The following is a 21666-nucleotide window of genomic DNA, read 5'->3' as shown; positions in this document are numbered from 1 at the left end:
CGGTTTTGATCACGCATTATGAACTATAAACAATCAGAAAATATACCTACTTTTTATGTGCGAATAAATGCTACACTTTTTAAAAAGTTGACCATATTAAATATGAAGAAAGTTTTAATTGCAAAGTACTCAACAATTTTTTTGAACACAGTGCTGCAAAAAGAGAAGTAAATACGAAGTACAAATAATTCACACACTAAAATATTTTAAACTCTAATAAAAACCTCAGGTTAAAGAGAATGTCAAAATCTTAAAATATTAAATAACAACAAGGAAACCTTCACATTCAAACTTACTGAGTCCAAACAAAATTGTACTCAAAAGAAGATTCATAACCTTAAAATTTTATTACCTAACAGAAGCTGGTATAAATAGTATTTAGTTCAAAAAGTTGGAAGAACAAGCCAACAAAGCTAAGGAAAACATATGAAGTAAATTCACGCAGAGAACCCCAAACTCAATGAATTAGGGTTTTGTAAAATCTAAACAGCAAAACAGATGAATCTGCTAACTTGTGTATCAAGAAGTTGAAAACGAAAACACAGAAGTACAATACTGGACAAGATAAAGGGTGTCTATTTACAGATTTAATGGAAATTAGAAGACTTTTATAAAAACCCCTTGGATACTACACAGATAAAATTGAAAAATGAATAAAAACCAAGATTTTGTTGAAAAATATAAACTAGACAAATTAGCTCAAAAAAAAAAAAGAACATTTAAATTGATTAATAACCTCTAGGGGTTGGGGGAACCAAGAATACTATGAAATCAAGAATAACCTCTCCTCTCCCCCCATCAAAAAGAGCTCAGATGATTCAAATGTGATTCATAGGACCTCAGTAGTTTTTGAATGAAATACCTAATTCTGAAAAAAAAAAGATTCCTTCTAATGTTTTCTTGAAGCTGTAGCCCTGGGAATAAATAGCCTAGACTCATGGCCAGTAAAATCAGAAATAAATATTAAAACCTTTATTTTTCTAGGCAGCATCAGGAGTCAGGAGAAGGTGGACAGTTAAATAAAACATCAGTTCACACCTATTAAAAGCAGTGCAGGCAGGTTCCTTGCCAACTTGGCTTGAAGAAATAGTGTGGCAGGTATGCTTTTAATGAACATCGTTTCTCCACCTTCCTGTTTTAATTTGATTTCCCTGGCAAGGCTGTGCTTCCCTGGCTTGAACGAAATCTGCGTAACTACTACCATCTCCACCGGGAGCCAGACAGAACTGGATTCCTTCACCACTTTTGCAGCTTGCTTTTGGACTTCCACCAGGGACAAAGAGCGTTGCCTCCACTAAAATCCTGGAGAGGGTCCAACAGGAAAGGAGGGGCTGTCTGTTTGGCTGGGACAGGCCACACGATGTCAACAGCAGGGGCTCTGCCCACTTTAAGCTAAATTATAAACGATATCCTCTTCCCAGATTCGTGGCAGCTGCACAGACTCTCTTTGTACTGTTCCGAACTGCAAAGTGCCCCTTGAGTTGGGAGCGCAGCAAATGCCTACGGCCCTGGTTCCCTGTGGAGCAGGCTGGGCTTGCATTCTTAGTCAGTCTCGAGGGCTCTCCGTCTATAAACACTCTCTCCTTATAGATTACATAAAAATTTCATGGCCATTTCATTGTTTTCCAAATAGGCTCAAAAGTACATCGGCCTGCAGATTGTCCCACAAGGCCTTAATCCAGGCAGACAAGCATTTGTTGAGCCTGTCTGTGTTTGCCTCCCCATGCTGCTGCAGCAAACTGCCACAATCTTAATGGCTTACAACAGCACATGTTTTTTTATCTTACCAAAATGGATCTTATAGGCTAAAACTAAGGTGCCAGCACAGCTGCCCTCCTTCTGCAGGTTCTAGAGAACCCGTTGCCTTACCTTTTCCAGCTTCTAAAGGCCGCCTGTATTCCTTGGCTTGTGGCTCTTCCCTCCATCTTTAGAGTTCACTGCACCAGCCTCTACTGGCATTGTCATCTTCTCTCCTGGCTTTAACCTCTTCCCTCCTTCTTAGAAAGACCCTTGTTGTTATATTTAGCCCACACAGATAAGCAGGATAATCTCCTTGTTTTAAGATCTTTAACATAATCACATTGACAAAGACCCTTTAACCAAGGAAGGTCCACAGGTTCTAGAAAATGCGACCTGGATATCACTGGGGACCACTTTGCTGTCCACTACAGTGTCCTCACTGCATAGCCCACTCTGGCCAATATGATTCAGCCAGGCAAGAGCCGCCACAAGATTGTATGTGCTTAAAATCCAGGGAGGGGCAGCCGAGCCATCAGGGAAGAAGGGTCACAAAATAGAACCGAACCGGGAAGGATGAGAAATGTGCTTCCCTGGGTCCCAGAGGGAGCCTTCACAACAGCAGTCAGTCAAGGATGCAAAATGCGAGCACTTCCACAGCAGCCCTTGGGGAGGCATCTCCAGACATACAAACACCAAACAAATGGCTCTTGATGGGTCTTTACTCCTCAGGATGTGCTAGGGGTGACTCAAGTGGCATTATGCCTAATGCCGCCGCTGCTCTTCTAAGAAGCCCTGTCAATTTGTCTATTCAGCAGGAAGGGGGTATCTCCTAATTTCCTCAGTCAGAAGTCAGAATCCCTTTCTCACTGAAGCAATGTTCGTGGTGAATGTGAGAGCTAGTTGGAAAGACTTGACTGGGGAGGACTTCAGAGAGTGTCTAGGCCAACCTTCCTCAAAAAGCCAGCTGGTGGTGCAAGGCTACATTCTCCCATCTACACCGGAGGGTGTGAAGTCTCTCTTCTGCCCTTATTCTCCTGGGTTTTTAATACATTTATTTTCAGTTTATTTCAAAGCCCTCTGAATTCTACCCATCATTCAACAAATATTTATTGAGCCAGGCACACTCATATTCACAAGTCTAAGAGGATGTGGCCAGGAGGAATGTATTTCCTGACTAATAAATGCAGGCAAACAGATGCTCCACATCCCTAATCATCAGGGAAATGCAAATTAAAACCACAATGAGATATCACCTCACACCAGTAAGGATGGCCAGCATTGAAAAGACTAAGAACAACAAATGCTGGTGAAGATGCAGAGAAAGGGGAGCCCTCCTGCACTGCTGGTAGGAATGTAAGCTAGTTCAACCATTGTGGAAAGCAATATGGAGGTTCCTCAAAAAACTAGAAACAGAAATACCATTTGACCCGAATATCCCACTCCTTGGAATATACCCAAAGAATACAAGTTCTCAGATTCAAAACAACATATGCACCCCTATGTTTATCGCAGCACTTTTTAAAATAGCCAAGATCTGGAAGCAACCTGAATGTCCATCAGTAGGTGAATGGATAAAGAAGAGGTGGTACATATACACAATGGAATACTATTCAGCCATAAGAAGAAAACAAATCCTACCATTTGCAACAACATGGATGGAGCTGGAGGATATTATGCTCAGTGAAATAAGCCACGCGGAGAAAGACAAGTGCCAAATGATTTCCCTCATTTGTGGAGTATAAGAACAAAGGAAAACTGAAGGAACCAAACAGCAGCAGACTCACAGACTCCAAGAAGGGATTAATGGTTACCAAAGGGGAGGGGTGTGGGAGGGCGAGTGGGGAGAGAGGAAGGAGAAGGGGATTGAGGGATATTATGTTTAGTACACATGGTGTGAAGGGTCACAGAGAAGACTGTGTAGCACAGAGAAAGCAAGTAGTGACTCTGTGGCATCTTACTATACTGATGGACAGTGACTGCAATGGGGTATGGGTGAGGACTTGATAATATGAGTAAATGTAATAACCACATTGTTTTTTCATGTGAAACCTTCATAAGGGTGTATATCAATAATACCTTAATAAAAATAAACAAACAAATAAATAAATGCAGGCAGATGGAGCAGGCCCCTTAACAAGCTGACCCCTGCTCACAGTCTCACTAATGTGCAATCACACTACTCATCCTAATTTCTAATTGAGTTGCCAATTCCCTGGCACATTGATTCTGTAGCCCATGAAATCCTTTCTCCAGAGTTGTCCACCAATGCCTACATCCATTCACTCTTCAATCCCAGCTCATCCCTTCTGAGTGTTTTGTATCTTTTCTCCAGGTGCAGAATGTGAGTGGACAGAGAAGAAGAGTATACTCATGGGCCGCAGCCCTCTTGCTCCTGAAGACTAGCGGGCCTCCGGGCAGATAGCATCAGATAGCCATGGGCCCCAGGTAACGCTGCAGGGCTAGACACTGTGTATAGAGAAGAGGAAAAATCAAGCATGGTCTTATGTTTGGAGCATGCTTCTATGGGTCATGGAGCTTATAGTACAATTTAAGAGATAAAAACTAAGCCATCATTAAAATCAACACATATAGTAATTCCATATTGACATAAGGGTTATGAATGAAGCATGTCCTGTGAGGTGGAAGAACGGACAGGCAACGTGGATTTTACTAAGGAATCAGGGACGCCTGCACTTCTGGCTGATACACGAATAGTGAGCAGATCTTGGCCAAAACTCTGCTGGGAGGGAGAGAGGCTGTGATATAATGAGTCATAAGAAATACATACCGGGTCACTTATATGACCAAATATGTATTTCCCAGGTATGTTTGGTCTTCGTCCACAGTCCCTGAAAACACTGCAGAGCCTAAAGGTGAAAGGGGTGTTTTTTCATGTTAATGAGAGACTTTAGGACCCCCCACCCAAGGGCAGGGGCTGGAGGCTGGATCAGCCAGTGGCCAATAATTTAGTCAATCATGACTATGCAATGAAGCCCTCACAAACCCCCTAAGAAGAGGTTATATCTCTCGTGGATCCTGCTTCTTGGTTGAAGAGAGCTTCTATGCTTGGGGAACCAGGATGCCTCCCCGTGCCACTGAGCCAGGCCCCAAGCTCCCCGAGGACAGAAGCTCCTTTATTTGGGACCCTGCCCTGTGTCTCTCCTCATCGGGCTGTTACCTTGTATCTTTTACGGCATCCTTTATTAACCTGGTAAACCTAAGTGTTTCTCCAAGTTCTGTGGGCCCTCTAGTAAATTAATCAAACCTAAGGGGGAGGTCGTGGGAACCTCCAATCTGTAGCCGGTAAGTTGGAAGCACAGGGAACAGCCTGGGGCTTGTAACCAGTGTCTAGAGTCTGGGGCAGCCTTGTAGGATGCAGCCCTTTACCTGGGGAATCCGGTGCTGGCTCCGGGCAGAGAGCATCAGAACTGAGATGAGTTCTCTGACACCCTGCTGCTGGTGATCAAGAAGTGCTTGGTGGCATGTGTGGGAAGACCCCCTCTGCCCCCCCACACACACATTGGAGTGGGGTTCGGGAGCAGGAATGGAATTACACTACTATTACTGCTGTGTATAATACTACTGCTGTTGTTATGTATGAAAGGGCACATCCCAGAAGCTTTCCTGGCACATGGAGTGCTAATGTGAAGGTCATTGGGTAGGAAAGAGCGTAGGTGTCAGAAGACCTGAGCAGAGACCAGTGTGACTTCCGTGATGCATCTGTCAGCCCTTTTGGGGTGTTCCTTTATGTTTCTCCTCCCCATGTGAAACGGTTGCTCTTGGCAGAGTTGCAAATAAGCAGACTGATTGTATAAACACATAATGGCTCATTTCTCATGATCTGCTTCCCTGGGTCATAAGCTCCATGATCCCAGTGCACTTGCCTTCAGAGGTGAAAGGCTCTTGTTCCTTTATCACTGAAGACAGAAAACCACGGCCAGTCCCAGCCCGGATCAAGGCTTCCCCCAGTGCCCAGGGAGAGCAGTGCCCACCCTTCCTTAGATGGCAGCTGGCATCAATTTATTTTTGGAGGTTTTGTTTTATTCTTGGAAGACTAGGGACTGGGGAATAAAGCCTGCAATGCCCTGGGCATAGAGTACATGGAGAAAGCTGGTTCAAGGGCAGAAATAGCAAAGGCCAGGGTAAGTAAGCCCCTGGGAGAGGCAACACAGGAGAAGGGGAAAGAAAGCTGTACCAACCATGTGAAGGCCCTTTACCATTTACCTCATTAAAGCCTAGACAACTTGCTCATGTACTTTGATCCTTGATTTATAGATCGAAGGGCCCAGTGGTGTGGCAGGAGTGAATGGGTAAGCCACTCAAGTTCTCAGTTAGGAAATGATGATTTTGAACCCAGGCCTGTTTCCAAAGTTCTTGCCCTCTCCATCCTACTAAATACAGTGGATCCCATCCACGCCAAGTCATTGTGCCCACATCAGACTCGTTTCTGCTCCCTGGCAGCTCCTGTGTGCATGGGTGCTCTCTTAAGGTGGGGGTTATATATCAGGATAGATGCTTCTACACTGGGGTAGGTCTGTGCATCAGGGAGCTGTCAGGGCCACAAGCCCAGGGAAAATTGTCCAAGTTAAAGTGGAGTCTAGCTGGTGAGTACCCAGAGGGAATGGAGCCTTCAAAACTAGGGGATAGAAGCTATCAGGCAGAAGATCAAGGTCCCCGGCTGAGTAGACAGACTCCGTTTTCAACAGGAACCAAGATCTAGTCATTCTGTCATCACACAGTGACGTCAGGACTGTAGTCACAAGCTCAACAGGCCTCCGGGGCAAGTGCACCTGCAGATACTCCCCAGCTCTTTACTCCAGTGGATAAAATGCTCCCCAGGGAACTGCCAGGTCTGGCTTTCACCCGCTCCAGAGAAAGGGTTTTTTTACACCCAGTGGCTGGGCAGAGCTGGAAAGGCACTGATTCCAGCTGGGACGAATGTCTGTCTGCATTTGAATCAGGCTTATTATCCCTTTTATTTCCTCATGAATAGGGTCCTATTGTCCAGTCCAGGTGTAGCTGCTCAGATATTGTGCGGAACGCTTCTTTCAGCAAAGAGCAGAAGAGATGCAGGTGCCAGTCATCCCTGCCCGGGTACGGGAGAGCAGGGCAGTGAAGCGAGCATCCATCCGTGGACGGTCTTCTGAGATGTCTGAGAAATTCTCAAGTCTGCTCAGAAGATGAAGGCCGCTTCCCGGGAGTTCTCTTTCTCTTTATCCTCCAGCTTTGAGGAATCGGCGTCCATTCAATCGGGGCTCTTTGTTTATACTTTAGAACTTTCTGTGATGATGGAAATGTTCCATACCTCTGCTGTCAGATGTGGTGGCCACTAATCACATGTGGCTTTTGGACACTTGAAATGTGACTAGTGTGACTGAGGAAATGAATTTTTAATTCTGTTTCATTTTAATTGATTTAAATGTCCACATATGGCTAGTGGCCACTGTATTGCACAGCACAGTTCTGGATATTCAAGATGCATAAGAACCACAGCCATGATTTATTCATCCTCCTATTCCCTGCAACCAGTGCCTGGTGTGTATTTTGCACTAAATAAATATTTCCTATTTGACTGAATGAAGAGAGGAAAGAAAGAATAATTAAATGATCCAACTGGATGAAAACAGGACAATGATTAAGGCCTCAGACTCCAGCTTTACCGCAGAGAGAGAAGCACAACAAAATCGCCAGCTTTTTACCTGCTGTCCCTTTCTATTTCATCAGGTCAGTGAAAAGCAGAACCCGCAAAAGGAAAACAGTTTTTTTCTTTTAATTTTAATAATGTCAATTGTAATAAAGTTGACTCAGTTTCACTAGCAAACTGTTTTCTGTTTGTTCAGGGGAATTAAGCTGTAGTCTTCAAATCCTGCCTTAACTAGATATTTGGTTTTGGAGTCAGACTGCAGCCTCTCACTACACTAATGAATTCTGCTGGCTGCTAAAGATGGCGGGCGGCAGTGCTGAGCTTGTGGGGCTGTTTGATTCATTTTTCGCTAATGACTCACTTAATACAATATGTAAACAAAGGGGCGAATACCTTCTGAGGCGTTGGAAGCACATAATGGTGTCAGGCAGGAGAGTCAGAGCAAGTGTGCTCACTCTTTCCATAACCTCAGCAGTCCAATTATCTTTGCATAAACATGCAGTTGAGTGAGACTTGAGTGTCATGCTAACAGTTGAGATGAGTAAAACTTTATTGAGTTGGGGCTGAAGATGGGGTGACTCTGGAGCACTGAGTATCAGGGGAAGGCAGCCAACCATCCCAAAAAAGGATGGTGTCATCTCAGAGAGGTCCCCTGGCTTCTTCCCAGGAGCTCCTGATCTGAGAGTGCTCTCCAGTCTGGAACCTTCTTGGATGGGCAGCCATCGGGGATGTCCTGGTCATGTCTGGGTCAGAATGAGAGCAGAACCACAATTATTAGTCTTAGTATTTGCCTTTTCCAGGCTGGGAGAAAGAAGGAAGCACTGAGGAATTGGAGCTCAAACCACAAAGCCACAATCTTACTAAGTATCTTCAACCTGACCATGAATAGCATGACCATGTTGGCTCATGTTCTCTCTACAATCCTTCTCGGCAGTGAACTTCTGACAATGCTTCTGGGTTAGAGAGTTTTGAAGGTGTCATTGGAAACAGGTTGACATACTCCTTCAGACAACTGGCAGTTAGGGTTAGATTCCTGCCTGCTTCTCCAGTCTTGCCCTCACCACTTCCCATTCTAGTTCCAAACCCGCTGGGGGTCTCCCAGCCCCTCTACCCGCCAAGCTCCGTCTTGAATAGCTGTCCTCTCTTCCAGAGCGTTCTTCGCCTGAAGGACCCTATTCATTCTGACTTCAGCGGCTTCCTTCCCCGCCCTCGCTGCCCAGTCCGAGTCTGCGGGAAGCGTGGCTCCATCTGCAGTTCTGACGTCCTCCGTGTCCCGCCTACTGGTCCGGATGCCACCAACTCCACATCTGAGTTTCAAGAAAGCAGGGGGCATAGCTACCTCATCTACTGCTATAGCCCTGGGGCCTCTCAAGACCTACGGCACACGCTTATTAAATACGTGCTGTCTGTGCGGTATTGGAGAAGCTGTGCCTGTGAGGGTGCATGTGTTCCGGCCCAACAGCAGGGGGCCAGGGAGGAAGAGGAGGACTGCAAATCAGGCTGCTGGTTGGTTTTATTTCCCAAGCACAGGCCATTTCTCCCCTTATGAGCAGGCATTTGAACATATGAGAGAAACCGAGGCAGCTCGCTGGTTGTCACTCTCTTTCAAAAACGAGACTCCGGTCAGTTGGCCTCCAATCGCTGTAACTTCTGAAGTACCTGGGTATTCCCAGTGCACCTCCCTGGGCGCAGGGTACCCCTTGCAACACACCTTCGCAGCCTCCCCTCTATGCCTGGCTCCTTTCCTCCGTCCAGTTAGCTTGAGTCACTCGTTTGCCTCAGCGTCTGTGTCTTGGACCTGGGCTCTATCCTTTGGCTTAGGCTGAACATGCAAGATCTTTCCCCTCCATCAGGCTAATGAAGTAAGAATCTTATGTCATCATTAGTGCTGGTGTTAATCCAAGCAGAACTAATATTGGTGTTGTTCCAGGTAGAATTAAGCCAGCCCAGCCCCCAACAAGCCAGATGTTAGTTAGGCATTTCCTCCTGATGTTAATGAGTAACTCCCTTGGGCCGCAGGAACAGCTGAGCCCACCAAAGGAACTGCAGGGACCTGAAGCAAACCGCCTGCCTAAGAGAGATTCGTCCTAACGGATCCTGAGGGCTTAGAACTTCAGAGCTGAAAGCAAGAAAGAGCTCCCTTTTCTGGCCAGCATATGACCATAGGCTTCAAGCTGCCCAAAGGGCAAAGGGAGGGTCACGTGAGGGCAGCTAACCGGCCCCAGGGGCTTCCCAGGGAATGTTTCTCTACAGGACCATCCCTTCTTCTGTGCCTGTCTCCGCAGGGCTTATGTGTTTGTGTGTTTATTTCCTCCGCTGGCCGGTGAGTGCAAGGACCATGTCTTTGCCCCCCCACCCCCATGTCTCTGGCTCCAGGTAGAGCGATCAGCTGTTACTAGAGGTAAATCGGTGAAATGTCTTCCTGAGAGGGTTTGCTTCCTCTTCCAATTCCCAATTCCACACGGCTTTTCGCTCTCTCTCCATCAAGTAAAATGTATCAGCTCTAGAATTTTGTACTTGATCACTGCTGTCATAAGGACGTGATAATAAGCATAGAATCCATTTATAGGAAGGGCCAGACACTGTGCTAAGAAATTTGCATGCATTTTTCAACAACCCATGAAAGCATATATCAGGATTTTAAAATACATGAGCAAGGTTTGAAGCCTGGAGGTGGGAGTTGGGGGCAGGGACTAGTTAAATGGTTTGCTGATTTGCTTAAGGTCATAGGACTAGTTGGGAGAAGATCCAGAATGGCTGGTGACTCATCCTCCCATTCTACTAGCAGTCAGGTGACCTGTGTAACAGAAAGTTATCCACCTGCCCTCCTGGAAAAAAACGGGGCAGATCTCGGTAACGTACCCCTGGACCAAGGCATAAATTCCCCACAGTAGGAGGATGTGTAAATGAGAGGCTTAAAATACTCTGAGAAAAATAGAAGTGACAAGGAGGATAAATGGAAGCCTTCAAGAGTATTTTTAGGCTTGAAAAAAAAAAAATGAAGACAGTATATTAAAGAGACTATCAAAAAACAATTTGCACATGTTTAATGATTACTATTGGCTAGTCTGGGGTTGATTTCCATTTACTCTACCACTCTCCCCATGCTAGAATATTTTTAGGCTCTCCATTTCAGTGAGATGCATACAAATGTCTTTTAATTAGGAGCAGATAACACGGACACTGAGAGGACTTTTCCCTCTGCGGCTGCTCGTCCACGCAGATGTTCAGAGTCTGGTCTGTAATGACTCAGCTGTTGACTCCCTCCCCCTGGATCCCACCGTGGACCCAGAAATGAAGAGGAACTTGGCCTCCTGCACTGGAAAGAGTGAGGTTTTACCAGTCCGCCTCCTGCTTCTGCTGGAAATTCGTGGCACCCTTGATGACATCACACAGGAGCCCAGCAGGACGCCCTGACCGACCTCCGCCTGCCCGCTCAGGCTCAGCTCCCACGGCACTGCGAGGACAAAATGTGTCCCCAAGGCCAGGCTTACTTTGTCTCCGTTTCCTTTTCCTCTCAAAGTGGCATGTAGAAATCTCTGTGCCTATTTTCTCTATTATCTCATCTACTTTATGCCCTTTCTCTCTGTCTCTACTGTTTCCTCTCTAATTATCCTTGTCAAGAGTGACTAAGTCTTTCAGTATACTCAAACTTTTAAAGTTCAGTTGGAGGAAAAGTATATGGAAGTAAATCTATTTACAGTCGGCTTTTCTTAAAGGACACTTGTGGTTGGGGACAGTTGCTGCGTATAGATTCTTTCCCTAAGTCAATATGGAGTCCATTTGTGCAAACCTGTTTTCTGATAGCCAGACTAATACAATAAAAATAGACCCATCTTTGTTGTTCCATGCATTGTGCTGGGCTGGGGGCACTTCCCATGGATCTGTAATTTAATGACCCTTTAAAGAAAATGTGATCCTCTCCATGTAACCAATAAAGAAACTGAGGCCCATCAGTGTTAAATGATTTTCCATAAAGTTATGTCATTGAAAATGAGCTCATTTGTCTTCCCTTTGTTGATGAAACGACTCATACAGAGGGGGAGGCGTGCTGGTGCACCTGGAGAAGCCAGCTCCAAGGTTCTGTAGGAAATCCGCGAGATCAGCCCCTCTCCCAGAGAGGTATGGCATCAGAGCCCCACAGGCCGCTGAGAAAATGCCCTGTGGCCTGTCACTCTTGCCCTTGCATGCCAGTCTTGCTCTGTGTGATCTAAAGAATAACATAATCAGATGTTTTCTGATGGGCAAAATGCGATATTTTAGAAAGCTTCCATTTTGGGTTTTTAGTATTTGGTTTTTAAACTTACCACCAGGTCATTCTCTTTTTCTTAGCCCTTTCAATCCCTAATTTTCTAATTCCAAATTGATGTACAGTCCATAACATTCTATGACACTTCATAATGCTAGATTTTCTTTCAAAGGAATGATTTTCCAGTTGGGCATAAGGAGCTAAAGACATCAGTGAAAACTCTAGAAGGGGTTGCATATCAATACATATACAGTATTCCTTTTAGGACCATGGATCCTTCAAGTTTGAGATGTTCCTTGAGCATCTACTATGTGTCAGCATGCTTATGATGTAACTTACATGTGTTGTCACATTTAATCTTCACAACTCAAAGAAGTAATTATAATTACCTTATTTTATGGATAAAGATACTGAGAACTGAAAGGGTAAAAAGTGGTGGAGTTCTGATTGGAACCCAAGACTAACAACAAAGCCAACAAATGGGGCAGATCAGGGAGTCTAAATCCTTGTCCTCCAAATATAACTCCCGCTCCCCAGAGAATTATTTCACCATTTTTTTTGTTCTGCTTAGCTTGGTAGTTGACATAGATTCATGACTGGCCAACTGTTGGTCTAATGCTTGTTAGGCTAACACCAGGGGCCTCTGACCAGCCCATTGGAGTAAAGGGCATGTGACCTCCTCCTAAATGTGGAAGGTTTCTATTATGAAATAGCTATTCAATTTTAGACCTTTATCCTAACCTAACCTCTCCCTTTAAGACTAAATCTAGCTCCGACTTGATAGCATCTACCTTACAGCGCCTTTGCCCTCTGCTTCCAAGCCATCTGTATGCCGTCAGGGGATACCAGCCATCCTCCAGCTCAAGGCCTAGAGCTGACAACACCTAGGGAGAGACAGGGTCTAATGAGCAGACCCTGTCCACCTCCTCCCAGGAGCGGAGGAAGACTCGGGAAGAGGAAGAAGGCTGGTGGCTGGGCTGGAGGTTGGTGCTGGTCCCACCCGAGCTGCAGGTTTTGTCCCCTCCGTGGCTCAGGAGCAAGCGCTGAGCTTTGCTCCTGTGCCTGGGAATGTCATCAGGGCTGCAGCTGTCCAAGGCGTGGGACCCTCGGAGAAAGGATGAGGGGCCAGCATGGTAAGGATAGAAAAATTGAACAAGTCAAGGTCTGGAGGTTTTTTAAGTTATTAATTTAAAGCAAATGATGCATTTTGGTTGGTGGTTTCAAAAGCAGCTTTTTATGGCAATAGCCAAGTGTAAGGCATTCAGGAGTGTGGAGGATTATACATGAAGGCTATAAATATGCATTGCTCTGATCTTAGTTAACCATACTGGATTACATACTTGAAAGTTGCTAAGGTGGTAAATCTTAAGTGTCCTCCCCACAAAAAAGAAATGGTAATGATGGGACGGGATAGAGGTGTTAGCCAGCACTGTGACGGTAATCATCCTGCAGCGTGTGCGTGTAGGACGTCAGCATGTTGTACACCTTAAACTTACACAGAGTTATATGCCAATTACATCTGTGAACCAGGAACGAATTCCTTTTAATTAATTAATTAATTAATTGACATGCATTGCTGTAATCTCTTAGCTGTATCCTTATTCCTCTCTTCCTGGATCTATTCTAGGTCATAGAAATGTCTCATAGAGGGTGAGAAACTTGTGCTACAGAATTGTTTTTCCCCTACCCATCCCTACATCTTTCTCCACCCAACATCACACACGTACACACTCATAGGTCCCCCACGCTGCCTCAGTCAATGGACTTGGGTAAATCACTTGTACTTGTTATCCGATACTTAATGTGTACTGGATGACAGCGTAACCAGTATATTTATGAAGTCCCAATTTGGGGCAATGCTCTAGTTTTTGAAGTAACCACTGAAAGTTTGTCTACATACATGTGTAAAAACACATCCCAAGCACTCAGGCATTATTGTCCATTTCCATCTTTTCTCCTCAAAAGCGCAAACATTCATCTCCATAACATGACCAACACATGCCAAATGCCATTTCGAAGCTCTGAGATCCACAGTCCATTCGGATGTGAGAGGCGCCCAGAAGCCCCCCTGCACCGCCCACCCTCCCACCTCTGTCCAGCGAATCCTGTCTTTGCAGCCTGTCAGATCACCAGCCTCCTCTGGTCCCTGCCCTCCTTTTCCTCCAAATTAAATTTCAACTTTTTGTAAACCTCTGTGGAAATGACAAGCCGGTGGCAGGGCTGCCTCTTCAGACACAAAAGCATAAATAATGCCATCCATCAGCTCTGTCACTCAGCAAGATAGATTGCCAAGTGTCCAGAACCTCGAATGACACCCATCCCAAAGTTAGAAAGTGTCTCTTTTCTTTTCTGTAGTCACTCTCTTACTCACATGCTCCCTGGTTCCCTCTCTTTTTTATTTGCTGGACTGCTTGATTCTGATTAATGGTCCTGTCAGGGTGGGATTCCACTTGCTCGGATAATGAGTCAAGAATGTATTCCCTGTCACAGGCATGGCAGATGTTGGGGGCAGAAGGGCTCAGGGATGCCAGAAACAATATACAGTTTCTCCCTAGTCTCCTGACAGGCCAATATGCTGCACAAGGTCTAATTTATGTAGACAAAATGCAGGCGGGGCTGCAGCCACCGGAAAACTGCCCCAGAGAAGCCCCGACTACAGTGCAGCTTGCAGGCAGGGCCTGTGCTGGGCCAGCGGGGCGGGCGGGCTGGCAGTGAATGTCAGCCTCAGACTCAGGAGTGCCGTCTCCCAGGGCCTGACGGCACCAAGAGGCCCGGGACCCCTCTGACTTCATTAAACTACACTTTGTATCATTATGGGAAGAAATCAAACAGGGCAGAGGGTTTCTGTTTCCTTTAACAACTTGATTAGATTATTCACTCTGGGCTTAGGCGTTGCCATACTAGAACTGCCGAAGGATGCTGGGAAGTGTCAGGTGGCAGAGCTGCTCCAGCCAGGCCCCCTCTTTGCTTGGATGGGACTAATTTGATCTCAGAAGTTTTTACACCAACAAGAGAAGGTCAGAGCTCCCCACCATGTCCGTGGTGCCCCAGGATACAGAGATGCCCCTAGGCCCAAATGTAGCCCCGTGGTCTCAGCCCAAAGGTGGACATGCGTGCATACAATCAACCTGTCCATGGAGATTTTTGTGAATATACACATATTTCTTTTTGGAGAAAAACTTCCTGAGCTGTTTCTTGAGTTATAACATTAAATCAATACATATTTTCCTTAGAAATTCAAACATGACCACGTTGCCTCTGATGAACAGCTCAAGCAGTTAAATGTTAAGGACACACTGGAGTTGGATAAATCAAAATCGGGCAGGAGGGCTGTCGTTATCTCCAAGATTGGGATGATAAAACTCGTGTTTACCAATCTCTGTTTAAATCTTAACCATGTCACCAACATCTTCCCTTAAGGAAAAACGACTTTAAAGAGATGCTTGAACTCCATGTAGTAAGTAAGTGTTGAGTAGGCCTTTCATGGCTCCTGGACTTCATTTCTGTGGGTCCAGACGGATCTTCCAATAGGGTCTCTGGCTTCAGGTACGAGGTTGTGTCCTTCTGGTTAAAAGGCAGCATCAGCAAGGCTGAGCTTTAGAACCTGGTCAAAATGTTATAAAAGTTCAGCTGACATTTTTCTTTCTAATGGCATTTTTGCCTATTTTGTTAATGTGCCTTTCTCCTTTGCAAAGACTTTTTAATTTAAAAAGGATGTTGCATTAGAGGAGCCAGTGTGATATGGCACAATGAGTGTGGATACCAAAGGTAGGCAGGTTAGGGTCTGAGCAGGCTGTGCCTCATGCAAGGTCCAAGCTGTGGACAAACGAGTAAGTTCCCTGAGGCTCATGCCTTATATCTGTGAAGCGTGGCTGATGCCAACTACCTGATCATGCCTCCACAGTGCAGGATATGTGTGAGGCCTTCCATCAGCATTTTCTCAAAACCAGGGGGTCAATAAATGGTAGCTATTGTGAGGTATTTCATCCCCCTGCCTAACATTGGGCCTGGCAGAAGCCACTATTCTGTCGATGACACCTTTCCCACTCTTTAGTAGGAAAAAAGGAAAGTAAAATGGACCTCCTGGAGTCATTGCTCACTTCAGTTGAGTTCAGATGCACCAGTCCTTAGATGTCAACCTGTACCAGTCTTAGCCTTATTCAGACACGCTGCAAAGCCCAGCCTGGTTCCGAACACATTTCCCACGGCTGCCCCTTGGCCTACAAATGTAGTTCTGTTCCTTCCAAATCCCGAGCGCTGACTGGGTCTCTCCTAATTCCATCCACACATGTGTCCCCACTACTGCCCACCTGAGATTTGTACACAAAGTAGCAATGGAAGTTACTTTTCACTCAGGTGAAAAGATGTGCTGTTTAATGGGAAAAACAAGTTGCAGAAGAGTATGTATAATGAAAATCCAATTTATATTAAATATGTCTGTGTTTATTTAAATATACCTTATTTAGTTTCCAGAAGGATACATAAGACATCTAACAGTGGTTACCTCTGGGTGGTAGGGAGAAGGTCAAATTTTTTATCATGACTATGTTAACCTTTATATTAAGTACCAACTTTAAAATAAAGAAAAAGACATGGACAGGCCAAATTAAGCAACCCTACGTTCTGAACTCCCCGAGCTTGAAACACTGACCTCTTTCTCATAGTTTAGAATTTACTAGAGAACCATTAGGCCAAAGCAAATATCACAACATAAGTGAAAATTCAGTATGAAAAAGTCCAAACATCAGTCAGTGCTCCAGCAAGAAGAGATTACAGCAAAGGACCTGGCTCTGATCAGCACTGAGGGGAGATGGGACACAGGCAGATGGAGCTGACAGTGGCCAAGGGCAGCCATGGGCAACGAGGCTACGTGCTTAGGACCTGGCACAGAGAGGATGCAAAAATATCCCGGGTGCCGGGTATTGCGGGATTATGAGAGGAATCTCCTGTTAGAAATGACTCTTTCAATGCTATATTCCTGCAATATGTTTATACATAGGCTTACACTAAGGGGCTGGAGCCAGGCAGAGAAATTAACATTTGCAAGATTTAGAGGCCAATTACCAAATGGTAAACGATCAGATTGATAGGGTGGTGGATAGTGGCTCCTGCCTCCAAAAGAGAAGCCAAGAGAAGGGATTTACAGGCAACCTGTGGGAAACAACTTACTGTGTGAGATGAACTGCATTTGCACCAGCTTGACCTTTAAAGAGGCCCTTTTGATTTATCTGAATGGAGGCCATTCATCATACACCCCAAATTCCCAGAGCCGAGGCTCTGAGCGAGGTCAACAGAAGATGCCAGGGTGAACACTCTGGAACAAAACCAGAGAACAGTGGGATGGAAAATTAATTTTAAATCCCAGTTCCTGAACTGCTTCCAAAGGCCTGTCTGCTCCAGGGTGTGGGGAAGTGAGGTGTGGAAACTGGCCCCGGCTGACTGTGGGCTCCCCTCTTGGGCCTCGCCAAAGTGTGCTGGAACCAGAGGGGCTCCATTCATCCAGGCCCACGTGCTTAGAAAACAGTGATGTTATCGGCTGCAAAGGGTTAGGGGCTGCCGAGAGGAAGGGCATTCCTGTTAGTCAGCCATTTCCACCAGGCATGCCCTGAAATGTCCCTCCACAGTCCTAACGAGGGGAGAATGGGAGCCGAGAGCTGGTTCATCCCTGGCCACATGCCCATGGCATCTGCTCTCTCCATGTTAACACTCAAGTTCTCCCACCTGCCCGAGGCTCTCAGTTTTCCCCAGTCTTAGTACATCACCCATGCTGCCCTCCAGGCCAGCTCAGATCCAACCTTCTCTGCCTTTCTTATTGTAAGATATCCCAAATCCTCTGCTGGAAGCAGGCTCCAGATGTGAAATATCCCTGCCCCCAGGAAATGCTCTCTAGCGACATCAGTGGAGGAGGGTAGAAGGGTGTGACCTGGACGTTCTCCAGTCAGGAAAGCACAGACCACCTCTGGCAGGCGTGTGGTGTCCAGGGAGACCTGGTATTTGGTAATTAACCCCGACCTGGAAGTTATTGTCACAGTGATCTCCCCACACCAAAGACACAGGGACCCTGATGACAGTTTAAGCAGGTCTTCAATAACAAGGTTAATGGCCAACCAGCTCCCATATCATCTCCTAGGGAAGCCTGTCCAGTTAGAGTAGCCCCCTTCCCAAACCAGAGTCACTGTATTTTTTATTTTCTCCATCAAGCGTGTCTTAAAGACTGGGTCTCTCTAAGCAGAACAGAGGCAAGGTCTTGGGTGCAGGTGGTTTATCTGGCAGCTGACCCTGGGAAGCAGAAGTGAAAAGCCAATATAAACAGGTATTTTCACGGTCCCTGACATAGGCAAAAGGGATCCCAGTTACACTCAATGTGAAGCGTTCGGAACACAATCCAGCACTGTCCACCTTGGAGGCTGGGAGACTGGAGCATTTATCCACCTATTCCTGGTGTTCAAGGTTAGTTAAGGGTCCCCTTGCAGCACAGATTGCCCCTCACTGCTGGCCTACTGCTGGCCAAGGGCCTCCAGTATCTGAGAACACCCTGGGACAGAAGGAGAAGGCGGGGGTGCAGGCTGGGAGGGGGATGCTGGCAGCTCCAGAAAGTCTGAGCGCACACGGACTGTGCACACAGGTACAGGCTGAAATCAGAGGAGGGCTGAGGAGGGCCAGAGGCATCTCCTACAGGCCGTGCTATGGACTTCCCTGATTTATAAGATGTTAGCACACTGAATGTGTCTCTCACTGGATTGGAGAGCAGAGGCCCCTCCGTGAGAGCAGACACTATCTGCATGAGCTCCTAGGAGAGAAACAGAATCAGGCACTGCCCCCGGCTCAGGGGCTCACAGCTTCATAGGCACAGGACTCGGCTGGAGGGACACACCTTGAATGGAGCTGCCCATGGCAGGCATGCTGGGCGGCAGCGGTGCACAGAGTACCTTTGGGAAAATTCAACTCAGGGCCAGAACATTTCGGCTCTGTCTCCAGTCTGCACACAGATGAGGAGGGTGGTTTCATGGGCTTGAAGTAGGATCCCTATGGAACTGGGCCATGCAGCCCTCTGTCACCCTGAGGGAAAGGAGATGCGGATTGGATGCCACTGGAACCTGGAAGAAGATGGAGGAGAAAGGAAGAGGGGGGAGGGGAGGGTGCAGGAGGAAGATGAGCAGTGCCAGGCTAGGTTTCATGAAAGAAAGGCGCAGACAGGCTCCCATCTTCTCTCTTCCCTCCTTCATCCCTACAGCCAGTTCACCCACAGATGCTTGTGTTTGAATCTCTCCCCTCCCCAGAGCCCGCACACATTCAGAAGCTCACACCCTCTCACCCTGATCACCCTCTACACCCTGTTCCCGCCTCTCACCTCCCTCTGGGCAGCAGCCAGAGAGAGCCTGTCACTCCCTGCTTCCCTCTCCTCTCACCCCCGGGAGGACCACTCCTGAGCTCCTTGACAGTCACCTGGACCTCCAAAATCAGACTTCAAGCCACACTTCCTGTGTCATCTCGTACCCCTCACTGCACAGCAGCCTTAAACTGCTGGAAACCCCCGTGAGCCTCTACTTACTCTTTTAGATCCAGCACAAGTATCACCTCCTTTGCAAAGACAACCATTGCCTCGCCCCTACCGCAGCCCGAGCAGAATGAATTTTTCCTTCTCCTGATTCCCACAGAACTTCAGACACAGCACCCACTACTGCACCGAACTGAGGTTATCGGGCTATGCACAGTTTGTCCTGAAAGACTGTGTTCCTGGGGCACCTTATTTGACCACAGTATTCTAAGGCCCGGCTCATGTCTGAAATGTGGAAGGTGCTCAATAAAGGTTGAAAAAACAAAGGATGCATGAAGGAAAATAACAGCCCCAGACCTGTGGTTTACCCCATGGGCCCCACAGGCTGGCCGGACGCCCCCCATTTGCTGTCATTTCCCAAACCCATTAAGAGAAATTCACCTGATTCTCAGATACCACTGCCATCTCCTTCCCTGCACCTCTGCAAAGGACTCTTATCAAGTTCAAGGTTGGCTTCAGCCTAGGAAAATAAATAGGCCCCCCCTTAGACACAACATAGCCAGCTAATTTATATGAGGAAGAGATTGTAGGCCTCCTGCTTCCTGGACTTTGCAGACAGAACAAGATGAAAAGGCCCAACAACATGAGTTACTGCACTCAGCCTGGCCTCCCCCTAACACCGGGGCCTTCTGCTCCTTTGACAAAGGTTTATGTCCCAAGTCATTAAGGTTTTCTCCCAAAACACAATGTGTTTTCTGTTTAAAAGCCCTTGTTCCCGCTCAGAAGTTTCTTAATCAGAAACAGTGACTAACTGTTAAACTCCAAAATAAAGGAAATAAAATTAAATGCCCCAGTTGCTTTTTGCTGATTTGGACTTTGGTTTCGTTTTATTATTTTCTTTACAAGCCTTTGGCTGGTGGAGGAACTCCCCAAAGCCCAGCTCCTCCCTCTGCTGGGGAGGGAGAGAGGTGTAAGGCCCAGTGTGACGTTTGAGATAGAGTTTCCCTAAACCACATGCAAACATTGATGAATAGAAATGTAAAGTGCCAACATTTCTAACTAGCATACCTGGCCTATAGTGGGGAGACCGCGGCGGGCCCCTACCTGCGGGGGCACTGGGCCCTTCCCAGAGCCAGAGATCACGGTTCAGCAGGCAAGAGGAGGACTCTGCCAACTTACACCTCTCTGATAGGTTCCAGCTGCCTTTCCTACTTACACAAGTATTGTAGCTGGTATCCTTGATTCAACATGGAAACACCCAGAATATGGTCATTCAGGGACAGTCTAGAGAAGAAAGAAACAATAAGAATTAGAGGAACTGCGTTGAAAGGCTTAGCATCATTAATGTTAGAACCATAAAGCATCTATTTCATTGTACAAATAAGGAAAGTGGAACCCAGAGAGACCTGGACTCCCCAGAGGGGATACAAATTGTTTAATGCCATCTGACTTTCCCAGAAGAAAGAAAACATGAAGGAACAGGGCAGGTCAAAGTCTAAAACATAGCATGGTTTCTGCATAAGGTAGGCAATAAATACTTAATAAAATAGTGTTAAATAATAACTCACACAAGGAATAAAATAACCCTATATTTTCATTGCCCCTTAGGCAACTCCCCACAAAGAAAGTCTGGATTTAGTAACTTTATTTTCAAATTATTCTAAACTTACAAAAGTTGCAAGAATAGTGCAAAGGATCTGTATACCCTGTACCCAGATGCATCAGTTTTTAATATCTGCCACATTTGTGTTCTCTACCCATCTATACACACATAGGGTTTATTTGTGAATATCTTTCTTTGGGCCTGTTTCCCTTTATTACTTAAGTGTGTATTTCCTACGAATAAGGACATTCTCCTACAGTTACCAAATCCAGGCATTTTACATTATTAGCACAGTACTTTCATCTAATCCACAGTGCATTTTCAAATCTTATCATTGTCCTCACCATGTTCTTTATGGCATTTTCCGCAATCCAGGATCCTGTCCTTTACGTAATCATCCTGTGTCTTCAGTCCACTTTAATCTGCACAGTTTTGCAGCCTCTCCTTGTCTTTCATGAAATTGGCATTGTGGAAGAGTGCCACCAGGGCCTTATAGAATGGCCCCACTTTGGGGTTTTCCCATGATTAGATTCAGGCCACACCCTTTTGGCTAGAGCACTGTGTGACATTGTGTTCTTCTCGGGACATCACATCCAAGGGGCGCACAAAGTCTGTTGGCCCCTTACTTACTTACTAGGTCTTGATTTTTAAATACCACTTTTGATGGTGTTCATTTGATCAGTGACTTCTCTGCTGCCAAGGTACTAGTTCTAGTGTCTTTGGTATTTAAAAGGTAATTTGCAAGGCATACATTGAGACTATGTAAATATTCTGTTCTCCATCAATTCCCACACTGAATTTAGCAACCAGTGAATATTTTGCCTCTTACTCATTGGGTTTTAATCCACTGCTGACCTTATTTAGTGTCAGTGCTCAAGTTATCCCAGATTTGGCCAGAGCTCTCCTTTGTCCTCTGGGCATGTGCCCATCTT

General features: G+C 46.1%; 1 long non-coding RNA gene across 1 annotated transcript; it reads right to left on the bottom strand.

Annotated features, from left to right (window-relative positions):
• Nucleotides 1-7747: 7747 nt before the first annotated feature.
• On the bottom strand, nucleotides 7748-21179 carry LOC130684370 (uncharacterized). Its single transcript, XR_008998620.1, has 3 exons — nucleotides 21079-21179; nucleotides 20348-20415; nucleotides 7748-8127 (listed from the first exon to the last, which is right to left on the bottom strand). It is a non-coding gene; the product is annotated as an uncharacterized LOC130684370 (long non-coding RNA).
• Nucleotides 21180-21666: the final 487 nt, after the last annotated feature.

This window comes from Manis pentadactyla, chromosome 7, assembly GCF_030020395.1.
Source record: "Manis pentadactyla isolate mManPen7 chromosome 7, mManPen7.hap1, whole genome shotgun sequence".
NCBI classification, from domain to species: domain Eukaryota; kingdom Metazoa; phylum Chordata; class Mammalia; order Pholidota; family Manidae; genus Manis; species Manis pentadactyla.
Note: the sequence above shows the minus strand (reverse complement) of the source record. Positions and strands in the feature narration are given on the sequence as shown.